The sequence below is a fragment of the Corvus brachyrhynchos genome, unplaced genomic scaffold (assembly GCF_000691975.1).
Source record: "Corvus brachyrhynchos isolate BGI_N302 unplaced genomic scaffold, ASM69197v1 scaffold56, whole genome shotgun sequence".
In the NCBI taxonomy this organism is placed as follows: Eukaryota; Metazoa; Chordata; class Aves; order Passeriformes; family Corvidae; genus Corvus; species Corvus brachyrhynchos.
Genome location: NW_008238664.1, coordinates 455,656 through 464,222, shown reverse-complemented (window position 1 = coordinate 464,222; position 8,567 = coordinate 455,656). Strand labels below are relative to the sequence as shown.

General features: G+C 39.0%; 1 long non-coding RNA gene across 1 annotated transcript in view; it reads left to right on the top strand.

The window, feature by feature from the left end:
- Positions 1–3,228: 3,228 nt before the first annotated feature.
- The window catches only part of LOC108447538, an 8,075-nt gene continuing 2,736 nt past the window's right edge, over positions 3,229–8,567 (top strand). The window contains exons 1-3 of the long non-coding RNA XR_001863144.1: positions 3,229–3,318; positions 6,189–6,264; positions 7,567–7,676. This is a non-coding gene — a long non-coding RNA (uncharacterized LOC108447538). The remainder of the gene's footprint in view (positions 3,319–6,188; positions 6,265–7,566; positions 7,677–8,567) is intronic.

Genomic DNA, 8,567 nt, shown 5'->3' with positions numbered 1-8,567 from the left:
AAGGCCTTTTAGAGGAATATTGCAATTACTGCAAAAAAGAGGAATGCACGTGCAGAAAGGCACTGGAAAATCTGGATATCCAAATCTGGATATTCATTCTTTAACCCTGGTTTGCTGTAATTTATTATTGTGGCATTTCTTTCTTTCTTTCTTTCTTAAGAAGTCAGAACTTTTAAGGAATTCTCTTAACTATTCACAAAAAAAAATCAGCAAATCACTTTAGCCCTTCAGAAAATGTCAGTATAATTAATAGCATTGTTTTCCATGTCTGAACTGAGTTTTGAGTATTGGTTATGTATGCAACAATGAATACATGAATGGATAGTATCAACTTGCTCTAATGGAGCACCAGAAATGGGAAAAGATACACCACAAAAGCATAATTAAAATGATTTAGGAAGAAAGCAAAATTTCCAAAGATCTTGCAGGATATAAGAGGCAAAATATTATTGAACCTACTGCCTTCAATCTACTGTTGAACATAAATGGTAGGAAGACACATCAATGGGACTTCACTCTGAAGTAAATCTAATCTTCACTTGGATAGCAATTAATATATTTGCCAGTAAATGTGCTAAGTCCAACGGTCTGGGAGAGAAGTCACCCGTGTGAACTGTACCAATCTATAGAGGCCAAGAATGTTTTCACTGAGCTGAGATGCATCTTCCTTTTAGTGAAGCTCTTATAAAGCCAGTCCTGAAGGCCATCCTTACATAGCCCCTGTGGTCAAGGGTAACACCTCAGTGGCTGAGGATGTAAAATCATTAATGCTGTTTAGGAATACATATTTGTATTCATTCTAGACATCATGACCCTACTGGCAAGGCTCATAAATTGGAAATTCTGAGCCTGAGATCTCCTCCTTACTCCAGAAGCATTGAAATGCCAACCTGTAATTCATGTTCTCAAGGACCAGTGCTTTCCTTGGTTGTGTGTATGCTCATGTAGGCATCATGAAGGTGTTTGAGTATAAAAGAGAAAGGAATTTGGTTCTCAACTTAGCACTTGTGTTTCTCCTGGGGTAATGAGTTACCTCTTTTGTGGTACCATCACAGTTTCCAGCATCAGTTCACTGCATTAATTTCAGGCACAGACTCAATTTTCCTCAGATTTGCTACAGCTTTACTCTCTCCCTCCTCTAAATTTTATTATATTGTCTTGAGATGTAATTTGAGAGTTTTTGCTGTCTTTGATTTCCTATTATGTACACTGTGGGAGAAACCGAACTAATCATGGTGTAGTCAAACCTGCAAAGAGGAAATTTACTTTGGTAAAATAAACTGAGACACAGACTTATGGCACATGTAACAAGTAAAACAAGGACATAATCTACAGTTGCTAATGAATTGTGTCATAGGGATGTACAACTTGAAAAATGAACACCTAAGTGGTGAGCTGTCTTTCTCTGTCCCAGCACTGCTTTGGTGGTATGATGCATATTTCTGGAGGACATGCAGATGAGATTAAATAGCACACAGCTTTTTAGCCTGCATTCTGAACATCATGCACTTTTCTGGACATAAGACAGATGAGAATATAGATCTTGTGCAAGCTTTAAAAAAAATGTTTCTTAAATGATTTTCATCTCTATAGCTGTAAGGGAGGTTTCCCATATCAAGATGAAGATTTCTGAGGATGAAATATTTGACTTATGGCCCAATTTCAAAATATAGAGATTTCTGTAAATTATTGTGGTGTAGGAGAGGAATGACATTGATCATCTGTTGTTCAATTTAGTTTTAATTTTTCTGATGAATGAATGTTGAAAAAGACCTTAGTTAATTTTTATGTGTCAGCATTCCAGTAAAATGCTGATGTGGGTTTCTCCAGTACCTATTGATTTGGATAAGGTTGGGGTTGGATGTACCAAAATGATATCTATATTTATATTTTAATTATAGGGGGGGAAGAGAATTCAAGATCTATATTTTCCATAGCTGGCAAAGCACAGATTATTTTTAAAACACCTGGTTTGAACAGGGTTTATTCTTGAACAGGGTGTATATGAGCAGGACTAGTTTTGTTCCCAAATCAGGGGGGACAATCCAGCATAGCATGTTTACAGTGTGTTTAATCCTATTTTACTACCTGAAAAAGGTCTCTGGTTATACATTTATGCCTGATCCTGCACCACTGCCCAGACCAAATAAACCAAGCATCTTTCCAAGGCCAAGTCTTCCAGTTCTTTAAGAATACCTATGAGCTGGTGACCTGGCTAGGAAAGAACACACCAAAACAGAAGGGTTGCTTCTACCTGCAAGGAACATCCTTGTTCCTACCAGAGTTTTGCTCCTGGGAAGCAAAATGCCAGCAGAACATCACTGTCTCTCTTTGACTGTTACTTGCCCTTAGGTGCCTCAGAAGTCAAAGTTTTTAGGACATAGACTGTTTATAAACTTATATATTCCCCACATATTTTATTGTACATACAAAGGAGAAATAAAACATGTATTTGTTTTGCTTTTGTTTGCTGGCTTTGGAAAGTGGAAAGTCTAATGTGTCTAAGAACTAAGTTTTCATGTTACATTCTCTTTATTTTTGGTCAGCATGAATGAAAAGCTTCTCACTCAATCTGCATTTTGTATAATATTTTACTCACCTGTAGGTACCCAATTTCAATTTTGCTACAGGGCTTCTTTGTTTCTCACATAACTAACCACACAAAATTATTTTTAAATTTATTTCATATTAGTCCAAATTCAGTGCACTAAGGGATAAACAGTAGACAAGGAAACTTGAGGACATTCTGGACCCTCTGTCAGTTCTGACTACACCATGATCCACTAACTGAATGATCCCTAACTGAATCATCCAGGGAGTAACACTTGCCAAAGTGGGTAGGGATTTCCAAATCTAGGCCACACTTCCCTGCAATTATTTTTCTTTATAATTTTATTTGAACTTTTTAGCTTCAAGACTACTCTCCTAGCAGAAAAGCAATGGGTATCGTTATTATATATTTCCATGGCTTGTCAATCATAGGATGTTTTCCAATCCTATTATGTTTTGCTTGTAATGAGACAATGGCAATGTTTTGTTTTAGATGTACTAGAAATTATAATGGAGAAGGAAAATGGAGCTGATCTGTTTAATGGGGATGAGAAGTTATTTTCTTCCTAGTTTCTTATTACTCTACTGCTTAATTCCTGGCAGCATTGCATTAATGTTAAGCACTGGTCCCCAGCACCAAGTGGCAATTTATCATCTATTTTGGCAGGCTTCCTGCTTCATCCTGCACCTGCCTCCTTGAAAGAAAACAAGACATCAGATACTTATTCAAATAATGCAGTAGCTGATCAGCAGAGTATCTACACAATGGTAAGTTATCCATGATAAAAGGACAACTTTTTCATGCATTATATGTGACATATGTGTCCTTTCTCTTAAGATTTATGACATTCATGACGGTTACTATTGTTACTATAATCAAATCTTTTACAGCCTAGCTGCAAAGGTTCAACTTATTGTCAATAGATTTCTATATGAGTCAATCATGCAATTTCATAAATGCTTTGAAACACCTGCACTCTCCTTGGAAGTGCAGAAATAGCAGTATCATGATCTCATCTTTCAAGTCATGAAACTGCTATGTCTCAGTAATTCCCTATTGGCAAACAAAGTGGGAGACAAATCAAAACTATATGTTCATTTGCATTTGCTCCACCTGATACATACCTCTGTTACATATATACATGTGTATACATTTATATATGTATTTGCACCCACATATATAAATGTCGGTGTGTATGTACATAAACCTTCTGAAGAACCGATTATGGCCTTAAAGTACAAATAAAGACGGTATCAAAGGAAACCTGTATCTATGAGTCAGAATGTGAAGAGAATGGCAGGAACTATTAATAAAAAGGATACATAAAAGCTTATTCACATATATGAAAGGAAAGGTCACTTTACAAGCTTCACTGGAAACAAAATGCATAACTGCTAGAATGCAAGATGTCATGTTCCTGCTGGCATGGGAAGGGGGTTCTTTGCTTAAAGCATTAATTAGCTCGAGGTGTGGAAACCAGTTCTCTGTGGTGCCACTGATCCCCTAGGACTGTCTTCTGGCTTCTCTGAGCCTCACTTCCCATCTGTAAAATAGTTAAATGTAGCCCTTCCCTCTGCATTGTCTGTATGTGTAGCTATCAAGGACACACACAGGCACCAGTTAGCTCCTTGTATTTGGCCCAGACCATTTAAAATATTAGAACAATGCAGCTGCATATGGCAACATGGTGATTGATAAAGCCAGCTTATGTTCCATTAAGGAATACTTTATTATCTATGATTGTTAGGAATCCATATCAACAACCCACTCTGTCAGGAGCTGTAACTAAGGATAATTCTTTCTTGAGAGCTCTCATTTTAATGAGAAAAACAAAGAGGGGGTAGAAACACTCAGTGGAAATGGAGCAATTAAAGAAAAGTGGCAAGAGTATGAGGATATGTATGTACACAAGTGGTGCAGGTGAAGAGATACCCTATAGAAGTACATTGTACAGTGAAGATGTACCATGCAGAGCTGCTCAAATAATTAAAAGACAAAATGCTTCTTCTGGGTACCCATCTAAGGGCAGGAACTTGAACTTAGGAATCTCTGCGCCAGGCAAATGCCCTGGGGCTGGGAAATGTCCATCTCCCTCTTCTCAGAGTTGTTGCAGTCAGACATAAAATTTTTGAATGTGGCAACAGAGAAGGACTACAATGGTGACAACAAAGTACTTTAAGGTAAGCTGTTTATTTAAAGCTCATGTTGTGAAGGATTTTAGCACAGAGCATCACATTTGCCTACTGAAATGCCATCTGCAAGAGCCGTTTGATCTAGAGGCTAGATCTGATCTCTGTCTCTTAAAGAATTCTCCATATTGACATTCTGATTAGGAATTTCCTTTTTTTTTCCCATAGCCTGGTCTACAGCTGAGGTCCTGTTTTATTTTCTGCTCAAAATGAAGGTTTTCTAGTTGTCTGCAGAACCAATTCTATAGCTGACACATAAATGGGTTTCTAATTTGTCGTAGAGTGCTGAGCATTAGAAATATTTGCTACCTCCTGAAGATGTGCAGCTTTGGTTCTGCCTTTATCCCTAGGGTTGGGAGAGGTTGCCTGTATATTTGGCAGGCTTCTTGGAAGATTTTTTCCTGTTGTAGTGCTTGCAGTGGTGCAAACAGCAATGCCAAAAAGCTGGTGGAGGGCTGTCTTGCTGTTGCAATACGAGGGCTCTGGTGGTATGTCGAATACAAGCCTTTTTATTGCTACTCCGTCCTGTCTAGCAAATTGGTTTTCCTTCTTTCAGGCTAGAATTTTGCTACATATGACCTTGACATTTGATAGAGGCCACTCTTCCCTCCAAGACAGCAGAAAAGGAGGAGAAAACCAAAGCATGCTGATCACAGTAACAGTGCTCTTAGCTTCTGAAACCATGCTTTAAAAAGAGCCAAGGCTCTGTTTAAAAAAAAGAGCCAAGTTCTGTGGACTTCTGGAAGCTGGCAGACAGCACCAATATAATACTTAGACAGAACCACCAAATTTCAAAGGTCTCCTGGGTTATAATGGCTGGGTTTTTAAATGTTCTCCTGTTCTTGCCATAGTGCTGGTGCAGCTCAGTAACTATGGGCAGGTTCGGTAGCAAAGGTTTTCTATAGCCTTTAGTATCATCCCCCCCCACATGAGAGTCATTTGCTCCTCACAGAGTGACCTAGGACTGTGCTGCTCTTGCTCAGCACTTCACAGCTGGGCTGGTCTGGGAAGATGACTCTGGCTGTTGGACCTCAGAGTCAAGGAGAAAAATCTACTGGAAATGCACATGGACTTTTTTTTTTCTGCCATACTGTATATATGGCTTTTCATTTCTCAAGTTTCCTTATGTGTTTGGATACCCTAATGTTCCTAATGAGTCCTCATGTGCAACTGCTTAGTAAATACCAACCTTAATGCTTGTGACTTAGAAGCTTTGTTCAGTAGCCACAAAGGCAGAATAAATGCATGAGGCTTTGTGTATCTGGTTGCTTGGCCAAGTTGCCTTACTTAGCAAATGCAAAGATATTAAATTTCTATTCAGATGATTACAAAAAAAGCTTTTTCATGTTTTACCGCATGACTTGCTCTGTTTACGGTGCATTAGGTGTTTACTATAGTGATAGAAAAATGGCACCTTCCTCATCTCCCTCTCTTCTCCTTTGTAACAGATGTTTCCTCAGAAGGACTTGCTGATCACCTGTATCTCCAACAGCATCTAACAATATTTCATTAAAAGAAAAAAAGGTGATGTGTATGCTCGCCTTTATTTTGCTAAGTTTTGATTTCTAAAGGTAACAGCTAGTGTCAGGTTTCTCAAATGGCTCCTTCTATTTCTTGTTTTCAATTGAAACTGTGTGCTGTGTCAGCAAAACCCACAGCTCGCTGCCACATTCTCTTTTGTGTGGCAGTCGTTTGACACATGAAACTGGCAGCTGCTCTTAAAGGACCCTGCAAATTAACTGTATTAAAGATAAAAAACATGGAGGGGTCCTTTCTCACAACGATGGGAAGCTTTCTTAACTACATTTAATTCAGGAGCAAACCTTTACTGCCATAATTAAAAAGAGGAAAGAAATAAGAGAGTGTGTTACATGCAACAGGACTGCTAACACCGAAGAGACGGGATGAGATGGGATCAGAACAGCCCATGGAGGGGCTATAGGCTCAGGTCTTCCAACAATTATCCTGATACCTGAGCTGTAGTTGTGTGAACTTTTTGACTGCTAGCAACATTGTTCTCTGCCTGCTGTCACTGCAGATATTTGTGTTGTGTTTGGCTCTTACATATAATTGTCATCAAGGTGAGAGCCTCTGGTGTGATGATGCTGCAAACAGTCTTGGAGCCCTTGGAGCACTCCTGTTTTTCAGTGAAGTTGCACACGACCTGTGGGCCTGCATGGTCTATAAACAGATGCAATCTGTGCAATGCACTGAACCGGAAAGCCTGAAATAGAACCTAGCAATCAGCACCTGAAAAATTATTTTGTTGGTGTTTTCAAACCCCAAATTTATCCAAAATTGGGAAAAGTAACTTTCAATTATTTGGGCAATTTTAGGGTGGGAAGTTTTTCTTTATCTGAGGAGAAAGAAAAGACCCCATAAAATGAATCAGGCAGGGTCCTTCTTTTGGGATGGGGTTTTTAAAGTATAAAGTACAGCATTTTACAATTGAGTTTCTGTGAGGAAAACTCACCCTGGTTTAAGTCAGTGCTAGCCCAATCTGTGCTTCAAGAATCCATGGGAAGTAAGGTGAGACAGCATGGCCAGAGGAAAGGAAGCAACCTGAACATCATTTTTCAGAGGAGAATAGGCAAACCCAAAGAATGAGTACCTGGGAGTCAAACTACCACTAGGAAGTTATGGCTGCCCATTCCCACTGTAAAAGCTTCCCATTGTAAGAACATCCAGTCTTTTCCTCTGTGCTTAGAGCTGGTCCAGACTATCACAGATGGTGAGAAGAACTTCCTTAGTTCAAAACAAAAAGAGCTGCAAGGTCCTCAAAGCTTCCTAAGGGCTTGACTACTGCCAATCTGTTTCACCCTGCAGATTTGCATCTTTCACTGGATTGGTGGGCAATGGCCAGAGCTTCAAAGCAGTGGCTGTCATGTGGCCAGAACCACAGATGTTCAGAACTCACAGTGGTAAATGCACTTAAGGTAAGTGTCCTTCCTTAAGAAATTGCAGATCAAAGTGAAAGTTTAGATAAATATTACAGATTTTGAGTGAAAGTGAGAGAAGGCAGAGAATTCGTTGCTATATTTTGCATTGTTTTTAGAAAGTGTTCCAGCCCACTGAATTAAAGCCTAAGGAGGATAAAAGCCTTGTGATGTGTTTCTTCATAACATTTAAAAATGTTAAAGATCCATAATAAATTTTTTAAAATATGTATGATAATTTGTCCCTATCCTACTGATCTTCTCCTGCAAAAGATATTGCTTCAATTACTTTATGAGCTGGACCCATAATTTTGATAAATATTTACTGAACCAGTGTTCTATCAGAAATCAGAGAACTTAAGGGGTTTAGTTCCTCAGGTTCCCAGCAGTCTCTCATTTTAGCATGTATGGAACATTCATCTTTCATCAGGAGTACATAAAGTGGTTTGTTAATTTGTAGCAGGAGATTTTTGTCAAACTTACATATTTAACTTGGCACTGTCATATGAATGATGCCAACTGTACAGCATTCAATTGGAAAATGCCTGCCAAAGGTCTGTTTCATGAGTGGAGCTTGCAACTGTGACATGGAGTTATATCACGGAAGATTTAGGTTAGATATTAGGAAAAGGGTTTTCACCTGGGAGGTGTCTGGGCACTGGAACAGGCTTCCCAGGTCAGTGGTCACAGTACCAAGCCTGAGAGAACCCAAAAAATATTTTGGACAATGATTTCAGGCACATGGTGTGACTCTTGGTGTGTCCTGTGCAAGGCCAGGAGTTGGACTCAATGAGCCTTGTGGGCCCCTACAATTCAGGATGTTCTATGATTCTAAGTATTGGGCAAAGCCAAGATGTTCTTATAAAAGACTTTACACTTGCAAGGGAAAGA